General features: G+C 31.4%; 1 protein-coding gene across 1 annotated transcript in view; it reads right to left on the bottom strand.

The window, feature by feature from the left end:
- Positions 1–18,496, bottom strand: part of LOC115889785 (suppressor of lurcher protein 1) — a 246,276-nt gene that overhangs the window by 116,753 nt on the left and 111,027 nt on the right.

Below are 18,496 nucleotides of genomic sequence, written 5' to 3'. Positions count from 1 at the left end.
TGCGTTAAACCTAAACGGACCCTGCTTGTCAGAAGTTATGTTTACAGTAATAAAAATTTGCCTAACAAAGAAAAAAATGCTTAGCGTTTCGGAAAGTTTATCTCTTTCCGTCGTCGGAAGCAAAAAAAATACAAAGAATAAAGAAAAAAAAACTATTTAAAATATTTAAATTCAACTATTCCAGAACACTTTACTTTTTTTAAAACAGATACGTCTACAAGAAACCTTTGACGTTCTGTTAAAATGACATTATATCAAGTTAAACTTCAAAATTAACAATTACTACCTGATAACAATTATTTAATAAGGTAAAACCGAAAAACCTAAAACTTTCTGTATGATTATTTTTAAATTTTACATATGTTATGTTTATTTATGTTATGTTCTTTAAAATCAAAGAAGCGATTGCCATACATTACTAACATCTACAGATGCATGAGCAATACATTTATTTTTTATTAGATTGAATTAAAAAAAGCCTCTTTTATTTTTCTTTTAGAGGTTATCGCTTCTTTCATTATAATTTTGGCGTTATTAAAATTTATTATGTGCCCTGTGTCCCATGAATGCTGACAAATCTTAGATTTGTGAAAATCTCCCTTTCTTAAATAATCTTTATATATTCCTTAATTCTAACATTTAAGGGTCTAGATGTTTCACCAATGTAAAATTTATTGCATTCACAGGGTATTTGGTATATTACATTTTTTGTTTGTTGTTCTGTATTCATTGGTTTAGTATGTGATAAAATGGATCTAAGTGTATTTTGTGTTTTGAAAGATGTTCGTATGTTATTATGTTATTAACGGGATCACCTCTCTCTATTTTGTTAAGTAATATTTATATATATATAATATATTTTTAAAACTTTGAAAATAATACAATAAATAGTTTTTCAAAAAAGCCTGTAATATGGCTGCGTTATGTTGATGATATTTTTGAAATATGGCAACATAACGTTTCTGAAATAGACATTTTTTTTGGATTATATAAATTCTCGCGAACCTACTAAATTAAACTTTAACTAAATAAATTAAAATTTACTTTAGAAGTAGAGAGAGGTAATCGTTTGCCATTTCTTGATGTTTTAGTGTCAAAGTTTCAAAATAAACTAATTTTAGATATTTTCAGAAAACCCACAAACACAGATAGATACTTAAATTTCACATCTAATCACAGTATAAGTGTAAAAAAATTGTTATAAAAAGTTTATATGATAGGGCAAAAATAATATGTACAGACGACATTTCACTAAACAGAGATATAAACCACATAAAAAATACATTAATAAAAAAACGACTATCCACCATATTTTATTGACAAAACATTAAACGAAATACAAACCCCAAATCATAGACACAATGATAACAATACACAATATATACAACTTACAATTCCATACATACGAGGCGTTTTGGAAAAAATAAGAAGGATAGGAAAACAATATAACATACGAATATCTTTCAAAACACAAAATACACTTAGATCTATTTTATCACATACTAAACTAATGAATACAGAACAACAAACAAAAAATGTAATATACCACATACCCTGTGAATGCGATAAATTTTACATTGGTGAAACATCTAGACCCTTAAATGTTAGAATTAAAGAACATAAAGATTATTTAAGAAAGGGAGATTTTCACAAATCTAAGTCATGGGACACAGGGCACAGAATAAATTTTAATAACGGCAAAATTATAATGAAAGAAGTGATAGCCTCTAAAAGAAAAATAAAAGAGGCTTTTTTAATTCAATCTAATAAAAATACATGTATTGCTCATGCATCTGTAGATGTTAGTAATGTATGGCAATCGCTTTGATTTTAAAGAACATAACATAAATAAACATAATATATGTAAAAAATAATCATACAGAAAGTTTTGGATTTTTTGGTTTTGCCTTATTAAATAATTGTTATCAGGTAGTAATTGTTAATTTTGAAGTTTAACTTGATATAATGTCATTTTAACAGAACGTCAACGGTTTCTTGTAGACGTTTCTGTTTTAAAAAAAGTAAAGTGTTCTCGAATAGTTCAATTTAAATATTTTAAATAGTTTTTTCTTTACTCTTTGTATTTTTTTTGCTTCCGACGACGGAAAGAGATAAACTTTCCGAAACGCTAAGCATTTTTTTCTTTGTTAGGCAAATGTTTATTACTGTAAACATAACTTCTGACAAGCAGCGTCCGTTTAGGTTTAACGCAGAAGTGTTTACAAAAAATAAGTATTTTATTTTGTAGATTTTTTTTGCAGTGCAGTGGCCAAATACATTTTTTACAATTCATGGCTTTTTGCTTGGATACTTTAAAGCCATTAACACTACCATTTTTTACAACTTGACCGCATCTTGTAGAATACTACTTTCTCCATCACTTTTAAAAATGATGTGATCAGTATAGGTAAGCTTCTACGAAAACCCCATTTGTGTATCTTACTCATAATTCCAAATCTCCAGGTCATGTTAAATGCTTTTTCTTTGTCAAAGAATACACAGATGAATATTAAAAGTGTTATTTATTTATTCATTACTTCCTATGTTGTTGTTGCGTGAAAATTAATCTCTCACGTTCTATTTATTTTATTTTTAAAATGTATATTCAAAAACTTAAGCATCCAATTTAATAAAACATTCATAAACTTACTCATAACAAGAAATGTAATTAAACTAACTGAAAATATTTTATTGCCTTATAATATTAATATTTAGCCTAACCAAATCCGAAGTAATATTTTAATTAACCATAGTTTTAAATAGCCTAACACGTATCACGATTACATATAGGTATCCAATAAAAAAACAGTTTTTACTTTATTACTAATAAATTAATAGAATTATTATGTTTCTTATTTCAACCTTCTCTAATGCTTTCAATTAAACGAACATTTTTTATTACAAAAGCTATTCGAGTTATTTGAACAGGGTAATATATTTTTTCAACTAAATTTAATTATTATCATAACTGCATAAAAAGAACTTTTATTAATAAAAGTTCTTTTACACAAAAATTTAGTTTTAATTTTTCTTTCTAGCACAAATTGGCATTTTAAAATACTAAAGTTATAATCTTTTAAGTACTGGATAAATAGAAGACTACACATTATGCAAAACATAATACATCACCTTTATGCTCTTTACCAGTATACGTTGCCGGAAACACTTTATATGCAAACTTTTCAGTGTGGTTAACTAATCGCTAGTTTAAGCAGAATTTTATCTGAAGTTGGGAAAGAAAAACGAAAAAATACATAGCATTATCATAATAAATGTGTTGAAATTTAAAAATACGACCAAGATAAATGACTCTTCAGATAATAAAGTTAAATTTTCATTGGTATTATTTAACTGAAATTAAAATAAGAAGTCCTTATATGACATTTAAAGTTGTATAATATTGTAATTGTTGTAAGTATTTAATTATTAAATGAAATCCATTGAACACTGGGTATTATATTTAAAATATATTTTAGCTCTGTTTTTTGTCCAAAAAGAAACAGCCAATATAAAACGAAAAATTTTTGAGGAATATATACAAAATTACAATTAAAAATTAATTAATTATTAATTTTTTTTTATTATTATTTTTACAAAATTCTCAACCAATATTATTTTAACTCGTATAAGATAGATCAACTTTTGTCTTCGTATGCTATTTTTACAAGACGTTTTTCTGAAAATTAATATATATATTTTTAATTTTAAAGTCAACGAAAAGTTACTCCTCAAATCAGTTAAAAATTATACAGGTGGCACTCCCTACAAGTAGGAGTCATATTGATATCGAAATCAAATTTATTATGTCAAAAGACACCCAGACACAAATTTTCATCGATATATTGAGATTAATTCAGAAATTATTTAGAAAAAAAAACGAAATAAAAATGAACTTCTACACCCTGTATCGTCGAAACGAAGCATTTTAGGACATAAAAATATAAGAACTTTCTTACTTAATTTTATCTGCAGAATATAGTGCCGAAGTTTCCCGAATACAATTCAGACCAGCCTATATACCAGTTAAAATATTTTTGTTATTTTTATGTTAATCATATAAACTTTTAAAGTACAAAAAAATTAGAAATTGGTTGACTCATATTTAACTATTTACGTTTGAAAATTTAATTCAGGTTATCTAGTTTTATGTCGTCACAAACCAAACTTATTTAGTATGCCAACTACTATCATTTTTTACACAACTTTGCCGCTATTGCTGGAAAAGTGAAAATGGCGGTCTGCCAAAGCAACGATCCACAAAATGTGGGTCAGCTGCGTTTTGCGGGAATACACCTTTGAGTTCGCATGCTCTGCATAGTGAAAAAGACACCTAATAAGCTTAAGAATTGGCAGGGTCCGGGACTACTGTGAAGGGAGTAAACTTCCCAAAAGGGGCAACCATCACTGGTATAAATTTTATATTGGTGAAACATCTAGAATCTAGACCCTTAAATGTTTGAATTAAAGAACATAAAGATTATTTAAAAAGGGCGACTTTTACAAATCTAATTTGTCTGCATTCATGAGACACAGGGCACAGAATAGATTTTAATAACGCCAAAATTACAATGAAAGAAGCGGATATCCTCTATAAGAAAAACAAAAGAGGATTTTTTAATACAATCCAATAAAAATTAATGTATTGCTCATGCATCTGTAGATGTTAGTAACGTATGGCAATCGCTTCTTTGATTTTAAAGAACATAACATAAATTAACATAACATACGTAAAAATTAAAAACAAATTAAAAATAATCATACAGAAAGTTTGAAGCTTTTTGGTTTTACCTTATTAAGTAATTGTTATCACTTATCGGATAGTAATTGTTACTTTTGAAGTTTAGTTTGATACAATGTCGTTTTAACAGAACGTCAACGGTTTTTGTAGACGTATCTGTTTAAAAAAAAACTAAAGTGTTCTCGAATAATTTTTAAATAGTTTTTTTTCTATATTCTTTGTATTTTTTGCTTCCGACGACGGAAAGAGATAAACTTTCCGAAACGTTAAGAATTTTTTTGTCCGTTAGGCAAATTTGTTCATTTGTAAACCACTGCTAACAATTAGTCCCCGTTTGATTAACGCAGCAATGGTTACAGAAAATAAGTAAAGTTATGTTAGTAGAGTATATTACTAACATTTACACCATGTATTGTGGTTTGAATGAATCAACTGGCCACATATGTATGAAAATGATTTATAACGTTGCCTGTAAGGTCACTTTTAAATTTATTAAGCTTAACTATACTTATACTTATACTTATTATACAATTTATAGATATATTAATTAGAGTAATCCACTGGCAGTCACCTTGTAAAAACACTATTTCTAATTTATTAGCTTTAAATCCATTGTAATGATTTATATTTAAAAACAAAGCAATCAATATTATTTGGTCGTTTCAATAATATGCACCTTATTTTCTCTTACCCAATTCCATTTTAACAACTTCGCCTAAAACGCCACTTCTAAATTTCTCGCCATTAATAAAAGCTCCCAACGGTGTGTTCTCTATGAATAGGGTTCTTGGTCGCAGAATTGAAACCTTTTAATCTTGTTTTCATACCGGCAGCGAGAAAAGCTCGGCACCGAATGAATGCAATAAAGTATTCAGATTTGCTCAAAAGTAAATTTTATTTAAGCAGTTGGAACACGTCCGAAAGCCATTTCGGTGCGGCCCGCCATTTATAGTACGACATCAAACCACTTTATATGTGCCCGTTTCATTGTAAAAGCGATATGACACGTAAACGGCAGGTCTTGTGCTAACTTCTCGCTTGGAGATTGTCGAGCTGTAAAGCGGGATCGGCTGTAAAATTAAGTAGCACATAAAAAGAATTCACATATTTTTATACTGATTTTAAATTCGGTTCTATTAGGCTAGAAGATAGATAAGATAAATTTCAACATATCTGTTATAATTTTTAGTGTCATATTTCTTAAAAATATATTCTGAGAAGTTAAAAGTAAAAATTCTCAATAAGTTTACAACGCTGGCAGCTATACACACAAATTCATTGTACATCTGCCAATTCGAGCACAGCCGTATCGTCCTTTTCTCGAAGGCATTAGCGGCAGTTTTGACCACCCTGTAACTTCGTTGTGGATAAAGCTAAAATATTAATTTTCACTAAACCCCATACAGCACACTTCGTCCCAGGGACGTACATTTTATGTCCATTTTTCGTGGTACGTCCCGGGACCAATTAGGGACGTACTATGTACCGGGTGGCCAACTAAGAATGGACGCCGGCTGTATCTCAGAAACTACTTATCGTATAACTTTGAGAAAAAAAATCTAATAAGTAAATCGACCAAGAGAAATCGCTGGAAATTATTTTCAAGTTCGAAAAATGTCCGCTAGGGGGCGCTTCTCTAATAGCCAATCAGAAAACAGGGTTTTTCTCAAAAATATGCAAATGAACAGGTATTTTAAATATTACTATTGTAATCAACGAAAAATTTGTAATTTTTTTCATATAGAGTATTTTGCTCTATCTCATAAAATAAAGTGGTGGGGGAAGGTTAAACTTGCTTTTATTAAAATAAGGTTAACTCTGGTTTAGGTTATGCGATTTAAACATACTAGGGCTCGTTTAAAAGAGCTTTTCTTCCTTAATGATCACTAGTATAAATTTTGTTTCTACCAAACCTAGGCATATTGAATCCGATGACCTAGCTGGCCATGGAAATATGCTGCTCCAGCGTCTTTATCTACTAAATTAAGTGGTATCCAAGAAGCTCCACACATTCATAGCAAAAGAAGCGGCACCACTGCCTCAACTACGCCAACTGCATTCATGATGATGAAATTGCAACAAATGCAATTTCATCATGATGGATCCCCTAACAAAATTAGCAATTCATTTCTTAGAAATTATAGATAGTTCATTTCATTCTGATAATTAAAAAAGTCCAATCATTCGCCATCCTAGAATTCAAGCATAAACATTTACCAACCAATGGTTTTGGTGCTAAACTACTTGCATCGAGGGTAGTTTTGGACCAGTAGTGCATATTTTTAAGATTCGCACCTTCGTTCGGTGCTATATGAAAAGTGACCCAAACGACATAAACTTTATAATATAATAATAAATGACACAAACAACAGGTAAAACACAAAAACTAGTGAAATCAAGGACGAACTTGGATTAATAACTAAATGACGTTACATGAAATAAACCCCTAGTTTTCGACCATACGATATTCGGCCGTTTTCTGTTAAAACTAATTATTGATTGTCCAACTTTCGGACATTTTAATCTGAGAACTACTTAAGTATAATTAACCAAGAAATTCGTAAAAATTATATGGATGATAATGTTACATAAACACGTTTAAATAATTATGACGTCATTTTTTTAAGAAAACGCCCCAAATTCGGATGCATGAAAACTGAACTTAAACGTTTTGATATTTTGATGTAACCAATTTACCTCTTTTTGTTTCCAAGCCTACTACTATAATTTTTAGACCATATAATCCTAAGCGGCAGCCTAATATGATTTGTTCTCTTAATATCTCCGCTTAGAGAGAAGATAGAAAGTTACGGTTTACGTTGATATTTTGGAAATTTTGTGCTCTATTTAACTGTGCAAAGAGAAATATAGCCTCCTATTTAAATTTTTTACGCAAACGCGTAATATATGTTATGATGTCAAACAGCGCCCTCTAGCTACCACGAAAAAAATTGTGGAAACAAAATTTATAATGGAGATCATTAAGGAAGAAAAGCTCTTTTAAACGAGCCCTAGTATGTTTACATCGCGTAACCTAAACCAGAGTTATCCTTATTTTAATAAAAGCAAGTTTAACCTTCCCCCACCACTTTATTTTATGAGATAGAGCAAAATACTCTATATCAACAAAATTACAAATTTCTCGTTGGTTACAATAATAATATTGGAAATACCTGTTCACCTGCATATTTTTGAGAAAAAACCCTGTTTTCTGGTTGGCTATTAGTGAAACGCCCCCTAGCGGGCATTTTTCGAACTTGAAAATAATTTCCAGCGATTTCCCTCCGTCGATTTATTTATTGGAATTTTTTCCCAAGGTTATACGATAAATAGTTTCTGAGATACAGCCGGCGTCCATTCTTAGTTATTTTTGACAACGCATTACAAAATGATATTTAATTTTAATATCATGACTGGATTATTTTGGTCAGATATCCGAATAATAATGAATGGACTGGATCAGTGGATCTTTTCTAGGCTAACGTTAATTCAAGTCACTCTAACCTGACCGCTATAAAAAAATGATTTCCTAAATTATCCAATGACCATAATGCATAACAGCCTTTGAAGAAATCTGATGGGTTAAAAATGCAATATATTATGCAATCAAGCTGCTAAAACAGGAAAATTATGCAGTCCCGCTAAGTTATTCCTTCACATTCGAGTCTTCGGAAGTCAGGCGTTTTCTAATGACGTTTCCGATTGGCCGAGTGTGCATTGGTGCGCATGTGCGCACTTAGTGTATTTCGATCTTTTATTAATCAACGTTAAAAAGTGTTGTGTGTTGTGTGAGTTCCTGGGTGTCATGGTGGCCGTAGGCTGTTCGGTTTGTTTTTTTTGTCGTTGCTTTCGTTGCCTTCGTTGCTCGTTGTTTCAAGGTAAGTTAAAGTTTAATAATATAATGTCGCGCAAAGATACTTCTAGCAAATATTACAAAAGGGCAAATGTTCAAATTAAGCGGTTTGAAAGAGCTCTTCAGGAGAGGCTCCATACCCTAATCAAAATAGACAGCCTGCTTCATTTAATCAGGCATCTTTCCTTCAATCTTGTAATGATCAACATAGCACATCAGATGTTCTAGTTCTTGATTTACAGTCTGAAGATTCTCTGCCACATCTTAACATTAGCGAAACTGAAACAGATAACCCTCGAGATAACTTATGTTGTGTATCTCAAAGTAGGGAATCATCAGATAAATTACATGACACTGCCACATCTAATGTGACTATTATATTTTACCTAGCACAGTCACAATCTCGAATGATTGAGAATCGGCTCATTTAATTTTTTCAAAACAGGCAAGAATTAGATATTTTAATACTTAGTTTTCCATAGTACGTACATTGTACCTACTTTCGATCATTTTACATCCAGTTTTGGTCCGGAACAGAACATAAAATGTACGTACCTGGAATGTACGTACATGCGACGTACATAGTACGTACTTTACCACATCCCGGGGACGTACAAAGCGGTGGAAAATGTACGTCTTTAGTACGTACATAGTACATAGCTGTACGTACTTGTACGTACCAGGGACCTGACATTCGTCCTAACATTTTACGTACCAGGTACGTACATAGTACGTACCGTTGCTGTATGGGACATGAAAACATATTACAGCTGGCTGGATTACCAAAATATCTAATGATTTTATCACATAGTTTATGAATTATCACTTGTCAAATCTCTTTAATTTCGACATTGACTCACTGACACATCATCAAAATTCTATGGTACTTCTAGATGTGTCACAAACTTCCAATTTTAAATTTTAGGCAGCTTTAAGCTAATAACCAAAGAAAAAAAAGAAAAATCTCGAAATACTATTATGAATTAAAAGCTCTCTAGCCGTTACCGGTAACTGACTTTCCGGCCGAGAAAAAGATAGAAATCTAGAATTAATCGAAGCTGTCTGATTTTAGTCTCTTCTGATTTTATTTGTATATGAATGTAACTCAAAATAATTCAAGAATTAAGAGTTAGTGACTTAGTGATCGTTAGTGATCTTAAGAAGAAAGAAGAGACTAAATAATAAGAAGAGACTAAAATCAGACAGCTTCGATTAATTCTAATTTTCTACATTTTTCTCCGCCGGAAAGTCAGTTCCGGTAGCGGCTAGAGAACTAACTTTTAATTCATAATGAGATTTCGAAATTTTTCATTTTTTCCTTTCACTCAAACTTCTTTAACTACGACAGTGACTCACTCACCGTCATCAAAATTCTAAGCTACTTCTATAAGTGTTACAAATTGCAAATTTTGAATTTTAGGTAGCATTAAGCGTATAATGGAAGGAAAAAATTAAAAATCACGAAATATTCCTTATGGATCAAAAGTTAAATCTCTACCCGCTACTGACATTCCGGCGACAGAAATGGAAGAACTCGTGATAGGATTTTTATGAAAATTTGGATTTTTATATAAAGGCACCTGCTCCATCTATCTAAAATATTATCAGCGTTACAGTGTTGCCGGTTTATTTGAAAAATAGTAGCATTTTTCTTATTTTAAATGGAATACCTAGTATATTATTATATTTTTGAAAACTACTGGCATATCTCATAATTTTTCTATATGGCAGGGTGTAACTCGCTTCTAATTGTCTCTAACTAGTGCCTTTACCTCTGGAGCATATTTAGCGAGGAAAACTTGCAAATCTCTGGAAAGAGTTTGTATACTGGCCCTATCCTTTTTTACTACAGGTTAGATAACATATATTTTACAGGTTTTTATAAAAGCAACCATAAAAATTACAAAGGTTATTTTAGGTAATTGAAACAACTACAAAGAAACAAATAAACTATACATATTTCTGTTTTTTGGCCAAAAATTAATATTAGCAAATTTAACCAGTCTATAATAATATTAAAAAAAATGTGTGTGCACTATGATGTGTGCATATTTGAAGTGAAACTTCTTCTTACTTCCGTCTGTCTGTCTGTCCGTTTGAGAATTCCATTCCGGTAAGCATTTTAACAATCCTTTACAGTCCTACGGCACCATGCATAAATAGAGCAGTTTGCTTGGTCAAGAAAAATAAACTTACCCCAGAGACTAACCAATGCTAAACAAATATAAATTAGTAAAAGCCAAACCAACCCAACGCAATCGACCCCACAAATAACCAACTTAACCAACGCAACTAACCCCACCAAATAATCAATCTAACCCCACCAAAGTGAGTTAAATCAACGCAATTAAATCACTATACAGCTATTTTTAAAATATAAAAAAAGCTGTAAAAGAAAAGAAAAAAGTTTTGATCCGGCGCACAGTGTGAAATTTTGACGTTCTAGGTGGAATTAATTCGATTTACCAACTTTATCCCAGGTCCTAAGTTATTGTAAAATTTATTCAATGAATGTCCATTCATCAATAAAAAAACATATGTTTATTTTTAAAATCAAGCTTATCATTTAAAAATGCTCATTACTTTATCTTTCAGACAAAACGATAAAATCATGTAAAATATTAGTATTCTAATAAAGCACGCTTTTAGATGTTTCAAAAAACTTTTAATAAAAGTAACTTTAACTCTACATATATGTTTCGGCTTGTTAGGCCTTTAAACGAACATGAATAGGCCGAAACATATATGTAGAGTTAAAGTTACTCTTATTAAAAGTTTTTTGAAACATTTAAAAGCGTGCTTTATTAAAATACTAATATTTCAACGATGTTTCACAAGGAACCAACCACAGCTTCAGTACAATCATGTAAAATATTTACCCCATTAGGCGAATTTTGCAGGCGTTTTAGTGAGAAGTGTTTACTTTCACGGAATAACTACATTGATATTATTTTTATATTAGGCCTACATGGTAAGCTATCATTTTTTAAAAAATTTCTGCTATATAGTTTGACTGAAAAGAAATGTTAAAGAAGTATCTGCAGTTACCTATGAAAAATTGTAATTTAGCTACTTTAAATATGTTTTTGTTACATAATACCACATAATACCATGATAACTTTGTCATTTCCTGAAAGGCTACTTATTATAACATTCGACATAAAAAAAAATTAGCTGCGTTTAGGTGCGCTTTTGCTATACATATATATTTTTTAAGATGGCTACGCACTTCACTCGTCAGGATGTATATGAGGTTTGTACTTCTAACACTCCAAAGAAGCGGCGAAGCGCTCTGGTGAATTTTATTTTGGAACGCTTTGATTCTAGTAATCTTTCAAGAGCTGTCAAAGAAAGTATAAGAGTTTCGGCCAGGGCGTTTTGTCAGAAAATTGAGAACAAATGGAAAAAGGCAAATAGGCATAAACATATCATCTTATCTGAAAATTCTGATTGGTTAAGGGGAGATTTTCGATTATCTGTATTAGCAAGAGTACCAAAATGAAAGAAGAACCTCAAATAGACTCTCTTTGTGCGGTAAGGTTCGTCGAGAAATCAACAATTGATTATTTTATTTTCTTGGATTGTATGATTTTCTACTATTTAGATAGTTTTTCCAAATCGGTTTGACCCACAAAAATTTTATAGTGTATTTTGCTTGTATATAGTACTTTCTTATTTGCCTTCTTATAGATTATGTATTTTGGTTTGGCAACGCCACATTTTGTAGAATTTTAGACACTCCGTATATTAAACTCCGTAGTTACTAACCTCAAAACTATTCCCTAATCAACAATTTTTTTTATTAAAAATAACAATTTATGAATCACTGATAATATAGTACAAAAGTTTCCCATATGTACCAAACATTATGAGAGACCCTATATATGCCCTACTATGATTATTTTGGTGCATGATCTACCTTGCCTTGATAAAATTTCTTATATAAAAACGAAAAAGACTAATAATATTTCATTAAAAGAGTCGCTGAAATATTTTTTTCCAGCTACAACCCGTAAATTTCACACTGTGCGGCGTAAGATTTGAACCACGGACCTTTCGTTCACGAAGCGACGGCCTCAATCATGTTGTCACAGCTGCTCTTGAAAAACTGGCTATAGCCAGGCATTACATTCCGCCGTTCTTAAAAGCATAAAATCAGGTGCCATAGGTCTGCAAAGGATGTTAAAATGCTTCCGGTACGTCCTATCCTCATCCTATCCTCGTGCCAAGTTTGGTTCCCATAGACCAATTAAGAATCGTCCATTTAGAGGCATCGGTTCGAAACGTCGAAGGCGTCATCCTGTAGCCTGTTCCCAATTATGCCGAAATCGACCCACATTTTTCATCAATATCAAATCCTTAGCCCCACCCTGATGAAGATGTAAACGAAACGTCGTATCCAACTTTGCAGGGTGGGACCCTATGCACCGTCGCTAACATAGCCTAGTCACTAAATCTGTCGCGATCGGACGACATGAACTTTTGACGTTTCTTACTTCAAAACTGTCACAGTGACACGTGTGGTACACGGTAAAGTTGGCCTTGGTCCAATCTGTCAATATACCAAATTTCATTTAAATCGGACGATTTCTTTATTTGACTCCTTGATGTTGGGGTTTCGTAGTACACGAAACGTCAAAATACCATGAGAAGATGGGGCTCTTCGAGTCCCATACATTCCGAGTTTCAAACCCCTAGCTCACATTGGGCCCGAGTTATGATGCTCCAAGACCAAAAAGTCAACGTTACCACTTTTCCTCTCGCGTCTCGTGTGTCACGGCCTTCAATTTTTACTCCCATCGCGCGTAAAGAAGTATCACTTAAAAATTTTGATGCTGACTTTCTTGTAGACACTAAATATTTATAAAATAATTTAGTAAATAAGTAAAAGTTGCTTAAAGAGCAAAAACTGCAATTGGAATGCGTAAGTTACCAAACCAAATCAATATAAGAATAGGTATGTATTCCATAAAAAATTGGAAAAATTGAAACTCTAAAATGCGAAAATTATAATAAAAATATACCGTAATATTCCTTAGCAATATGTAGTACTTTCGCTTGGCCCATTTATGACCCATATTTACTCAGTTTATGTTCCCAGTAGAAGGACAATAACACCTTATGTTTATATATTACTCGTATATACACACAGGCTTCATTATGTTATGGTAATAATAGATGGTTGTAACGTATTATTAGACCCATTAACCTTTCATGGATTCCGACAGCTTTGGTTATAGCTAGGTGTGCCCAGATTTTCTTAAAGGATATATAATACAAAGGGCTATTGTTATGGTATATGGAATTGTGTTATGTACATAGGAGCTCCAAAATTTGAAAAGCCCAAAAGTTAATGAAAAATAAATAATTAAATATTTTTGATTTTTTTACTTGCATCTCCTATTTAATTAGGAAACAAAAAAAACAATTTAAATTTTTTGACTCAACTATATTACTTTGCATTTTCGCATTTTTTATCTTCTATTAAAAGAAATATAAAAATCATACAAATTTACTAGAAACTAGCTAAAATTAATTTAAATAGCATATAACTCAGTAAAAAAACTTAGATTTTATAATTCGTATTTTGTCAAAACAAAATTTACTTACTAAACTGCTAGATGCCATAAGTTTTATATTGATTTGAAACTTATTTCCCAAAAAATGCTAAGCGTCCGTTGTTAAACTAAACGTATTAGAATATTGTAACTATATGGAAGTTTTAAAAGACTACTGTATACATACACATTTACAATGCCTCCTATGTGACACCGATTGCTGGTCTCTACCAGTTAGGAATTGCACTGCACCAAAGTGCACTCCAATCCCTCATCGGGCAGGATGAAAAAGATGCCGAAGTGCGCCGCGGGAAACCTTGCTAAAGTATTTATTTATTAACGAACACTTTTCTTGTGTGGGTATGAACTTAACCTAGTAGATACTGTAATTTAGACTGTAGTTAATACCGTACCGAGAAAAAAACGGAAATAAACAAAAATGAACCAACAAACCAAAATGAACCAAATCAAAACATACCTAACCAAAGCAATCAAAACACGTTGTAAGCTAAAATACGTCTGTTTACGAATTCCAATTGCCGAGTACTTTTCAAATCTTGCTATATTTTACAATATTTTATCAATAAAGGAAAATGGTACTCTTCCGCAAGAAAACTACTGGAGATATAAAGTCGGTTAAATGGGGAAATAATTGCAGTTTTGTGGGGTCATAGGTAAATATGCGCCTTTCAAATTTTTGAAAAAGTTCATAGCTTACTAGATATTTCGAAAAAAAAAATTTGGCTATTTTAAAAATTGTCCCTAATTCCATTATAAGTTATTTCAGACAAAAAGTTTTCAAATCAAAGTTGTAGATAACCTCATCCTTAATGAGATTGTGTCGTCCGTTTTCTTCTAAAGCCTGTCGTTTTTGACATATGACACAAACATGTTTTTTAAATGGAAACATAGTTGGCCATGACTTCATAAAAAGCGCCATTTTTAAAGATTTTCAGCGATAGCTATAATGTTTTCTTCGAAAAATTACTGAGTTATAGCCAATTCTTATCATTTTTAATCAATTTCACTTAGTTAGCCATGGAAACAAGTTTAATCGCCGTTGCTCTCAGAAATGTGAAGCTGTCACATCTAAACTTTGCAAATTAAAATAAGCAAAAATTGTAAATATTAATTTTTCAAGTGAAGAAAAGCGTGTAGGATTATTGGTTCAACTATTCTTGACCATACATTTTCGAGGATACGTTAACCGGTGCATGTTACGTTTCTTAGAGAACGGTTTTCAAGACATGTTAGAAAAGTTAAATTTAGTTATAGCCAATTTTTATCTTTCTTGAGTAATTTCAATTAGATTGCATGGTACATATTCTTATTCTATTATGATTTATAACTTATAAAAAGTCGGAATATATTACTAAACGGTTCTTCATAATGTACATTACACAAACAAAAGTTATTTTAGAAAATGTTCAAAAAATCAGCCATTGTTTTGAGTTGCTTCTTTTTAAAACTTAATTACTATCTATTCTCACAGAAGGACCGGTCAACTTAATTAAACTTCTCTCGTACCGCCACTTCGAGTGCCTCTCTTAATTCATAAGTTCTTTTGTAAACCCTATTATTAACCATACCGCATAAAAAAATTAAAATCGATAGGTCAGGTGAGCGAGGAGGCCCATGCAATTGGTCAACATCTTCCTATTCCTGAGTTTGCATAATTATGATATAAATAATTTTGAACATTTCTTTCATTAGAGGGGGGTGTCATAATGAAAGTCATGTTGGAACCACTCTATTGATGCGCGAGTATCTCACTATCAAAAATCGAGTGAAAAACACAATTTTTTTCATTTGAAAAATTCATATTTACAATTTTTGTTTATTTTAATTTACAAAGTTTGGATGTAACAGCTTCACATTTCTGAGAGGAACGGCGATTGAACTTGTTTCCATGGCTAACTAAGTGAAATTACTTAAAAATGATAAGAATTGGCTATAACTCAGTAATTTTTCGAAGTAAACATATTATAGCTTATATCGCTGAAAAGCTTAAAAAATGGCGCTTTTTATGAAGTCATGGCTAACCATTATGGTTTCCATTTTAAAAAATGTATGTGTCATTACAGACAGGCTTTAGAAAAAACCGGAGAACACAATCTCATTAAGGATGTGAAGGATCTACAACTTTTATCTGAAAACTTTTTGTCTAAAATAGCTTATAAGGAAATTAGGAACAATTTTTAAAATAGTCGAAATTTGATTTTTTCGAAATATCTAGTAAGCCATGAACTTTTTCAAAAATCTGACAGGCGCATATTTATGACCCCACAAAACTGCAATTCTTTCCCCATTTAACCGACTCTATCTCCAGTAGTTTCCGAGGTACCCATAGAGAACATCGTAGGAAACTCACTCTGTATAATTAGCATTTTCGTAAACATAATTTTAATTTCTCAATTTTTAAATAAAATTAAAATTCCTATTTTGAAATCGAATTTTAGGATATATCATTGCTGTCCCACATGTTTAAGGCGGGTTGACACGGTCCAAGTGTGCTTGTAGACTGGCTGCCAACTTACTTGGATATTACGAAACCTTCCAACTCGAATTGAATAAAACAGTTGATGTCCAAGTGTTCTTGGTTCAAGTACACTTGGACAGTGCTCTAGTCGTTTGTGGGATCAGCCAAACTCATGTTTAATTAATATATCAGATTGGGTTTATCGTATTGTTATTTTAAAATGGACAATATGGTTAAAACCCTAAATATGCCAAACTTACTTCTACTAAGTTTTAGGCCACCTCAGTATACCGGATGCGTCTCAAAAGTGGCTCACCTCTATAACTTTTTTATTTATTCAGTTAAAAAAACGAGATTTGGTATGTTAGTATATGACATACATTAGGATTGGTTGACGTATTCAATTGTTCGCGGTCACTTCCTGTTTAACCGAAAATGACTACAACTTTTGATTTTTAAATCGCACCCTCGGTACTTTTTTTACTTTATTCGAGAGAAAATGACACTCTGAATAGAATGACATATCATATGTCAAATTTCACTTTTGACATTTTCGCATATGGTATATTTGACATTATAACCTGTGGTTCGTAACGAAAATTTGACTCGGAATACCAAGTATGTGGCATCAAACTATTCGTAAAAAAAATGCTTTTTCCAAATATGCTAATGAGCCACCCTCGTTCCATTTGAAAAAATTGAAATATGATTAAAAATACGATTTGAGCATTTTCTAACTGGCCAGGACATGACACTAGAAACATTAGACGTTCAAATCTATTTTTCCAAGGCTTCTTGATTAAGTATTAGCGTTTTTAACATAGCCATGGCACTTTAGATTGAACTTTAAAAATAATTTTTATTAAGCGAGAATGTCAAAAATATGTCATTCTTTTCAGAATGTCATTTTCTATCGAATAAAGTAAAAAAATACAGAGGGTGTCATTTAAAAATCAAAAGTTGTAGTCATTTCCGGTGAAACAGGAAGTGACCAAAAACAATTAAATATATCAATCAATTCTACTTTATGTCATATACTAACATACCAAATCTCGTTTTTTATCTGAAGAAATAAGAAAGTTATAGGGGTGAGCCACTTTTGAGACGCACCCGGTTATAAAGTTGCTACATTCAACAATTTTTGGTATATTATTTTTCTTATTATAAATGATTTGATGTTAAAGTACATATATCAATTAGTAATTTTTGCAGTCAACGTATTAATTGATAGGTACTAAGTAAGTTAATGAAACGGTTATCATAATTTCAAGAATTATGCATATAGAATCTATGATTAATATAAATATATAAAAAACTAGCGTTAAAAATTGTTTCATTTCTATCAATTGGTTTGTAAATCGCAATAAATAGTAAAGTACAATAAATAATAATTTTGTTGTAGGCAAAATGAAATCATACGGTTCATATCAAATAAACTTTTAGTCACGTGATTAAGGTGGACCGGCATAGCGTTGTCAACTTTTATATAATTTCTTTTAATCAAAATATTCTAGGAAACAAAAATAAGTTAATTATAAACATATCTAATAAACGGTTATTATTTAAATCAACAAAACTGACCTTTTTAACAGCACTTAAGGGACATTCATTACCACCGCGTTCCCGTTCAAAATATTCTAATAAAGTTGCGATGAGTTTTTTTAAGGCTATTAAGGTATATTGCACACTTCGCACTAAAAGAGGTTCTAAAAAGAACAATATCACCAAACCAAAAACTCGTAATTCAAAGCTAAAGTGTTAAAGCAAATGACAATGTCAGGAAATGCGGCAACTTGACATGTTTTACAGCAGGGCTACCACCTGAATCCCCAGCGTGAAATTTAATTTCCAGTTAGTCAGCGCGGCGC

Source organism: Sitophilus oryzae, unplaced genomic scaffold (assembly GCF_002938485.1).
Source record: "Sitophilus oryzae breed Bouriz unplaced genomic scaffold, Soryzae_2.0 scaffold_1177_pilon_pilon, whole genome shotgun sequence".
Lineage (NCBI taxonomy): Eukaryota > Metazoa > Arthropoda > Insecta > Coleoptera > Curculionidae > Sitophilus > Sitophilus oryzae.
Note: the sequence above shows the minus strand (reverse complement) of the source record. Positions and strands in the feature narration are given on the sequence as shown.